This window comes from Myotis brandtii, unplaced genomic scaffold (genome assembly GCF_000412655.1).
Source record: "Myotis brandtii unplaced genomic scaffold, ASM41265v1 scaffold29009, whole genome shotgun sequence".
NCBI lineage: Eukaryota > Metazoa > Chordata > Mammalia > Chiroptera > Vespertilionidae > Myotis > Myotis brandtii.
The window spans coordinates 3732-5534 of NW_005361084.1; the positions used below are offsets into that span (position 1 = coordinate 3732).

The 1803-nt window shown below is 47.7% G+C and overlaps 1 pseudogene; it reads left to right on the forward strand.

Annotated features, from left to right (window-relative positions):
* The first annotated feature begins 988 nt into the window (after positions 1-988).
* LOC102243846 lies at positions 989-1788 on the forward strand (annotated as a pseudogene).
* The last annotated feature ends 15 nt before the right edge of the window (positions 1789-1803 follow it).

Genomic DNA, 1803 nt, shown 5'->3' on the forward strand with positions numbered 1-1803 from the left:
ATCATCTCATTAGTTAAACCAGAACTCAGAACTCTAAGACTGATAGATCATTCAGTCCTTGAAGCTACCTCTGTGGCCAGAGGGTCCTGCCTCCCTCCACTCTGACACGCCTGTGCTGGGTGCACCTGGAGAGGCTGGAATGATTGAGGAGCCTCTGCAGAGGCAAGAAGGAGCTCCTGGAATCTCTGATCTGTTCTCAGCTGGATTCCACCCCCTTCATCCACACTGGATAATCTTCACTCCCTTGTTATTTACATAATTTGCCTATTCTAGCTTAATAAAACACATAAGTGAGTTTCCATTTTAGATTTGTCCCTGAGAGTTCCTTGCTTCTTGCCCCACCATTCCCCTTGTGTACCCGACACACCACCCTGGTAGTGGGGCTGCAGGACAGGGGAAGGGCGAACACTCTGACACAGACCTGTGGGTTCAGATCCAGGCTCTTCCACTTGTGCACGTGAGAACTGGACCTCCTTGTGCTTGTCTTTTCCCATATGCCAGATGGGTATAGGCATAGTACTGGCCTCAAAGGGCTATTTGGAGGATTAAAAGAGGTAATACCATGTAAGCACTCATCAGCTGCTACTTTTCACATATGTGTGAGTAGATTTATGTTTCTCACCTAAATTCTGCAAGAGCTTCTCTCTTTTTATCCAAAGCCCTTTGTAAAATAGAAGTAAGAACTTCCTAACTCCACCACCACCATGAGAATTCTCTTACACAAATGCTTTGATCTGCAAAGAAATCTTTACTCCAAATCACATGGAGCAACAATAAATAACTTTTATATTACACATATCATCAGAAAATCACTTAATAACCCCACTTTCCATATTTCTGTCTCAACTACCTCTATTCAAACCCTTTGCCCCTCTCCCTCTCCTTTGTAAATGGGCTTATTTCTCCTCTAAAATGCAGAGACATTAAATTCCATCCTGTGTTCAAGTCTTGTTTTGTTTCCAGGCCCACAACTGCAGGGTTTCTGAGCATGGATATGACAGCCACAGCGTGGGAGTCCAACCTCACACCAACGAATGGAATTGATCAGGCCTTCAATGAATATAATACACAGTTCATGATCTTGGAATTACTGACAGCCATTGTGGCCCTGGTGGGGCTGGCAGGGAACTCGGTGGTGCTCTGGCTCCTGGGCTTCCACATGCGCAGGAACGCCTTCTCTGTCTACATCCTCAACCTGGCGGGGGCTGACTTCCTCTTCCTCTGCTACCCAGTTATATACATAGTCTACTTTTACTTTTTGACTTTGATTTTGTCGATGAGGTAATTAGCAGATTTCTCCCACCTGTGTCATTCTTTGCCTACATCTCAGGCCTGAGCTTTCTCAGCGCCATCAGCACGGAGCGCTGCATGTCTGTCCTGTGGCCCATCTGGTACCGCTGCCGCCGCCCCAGACACATGTCTGCTGTCATGTGTGCCCTTCTCTGGGCCCTGTCCCTGCTGCTGAGCATACTGGAAGGGAACTACTGTGGCTTCATGAGATCGAATGTAATTGATGGTTGGTGCTCAGCGTCGGATATCATCACTCTGTCATGGCTGATTTTGTTATTTGTGCTTCTCTCTGGGTCCAGCCTGGCCCTGATGACCAGACTGTTGTGTTGCTCCCATCGGATGCCGCCCACAAGGCTCTTCGTGACCATCATACTCACCATGCTGGTCTTCCTCCTCTGTGGCCTGCCCTTAGGGATCCAATGGAACCTCTTATTCTGGTTTCGTGCCTTGTCTCATCTTGACCAGTTTGTAGTACCCCTGTCCTGTGTCAACAGCTGTGCCAACCCGATCATT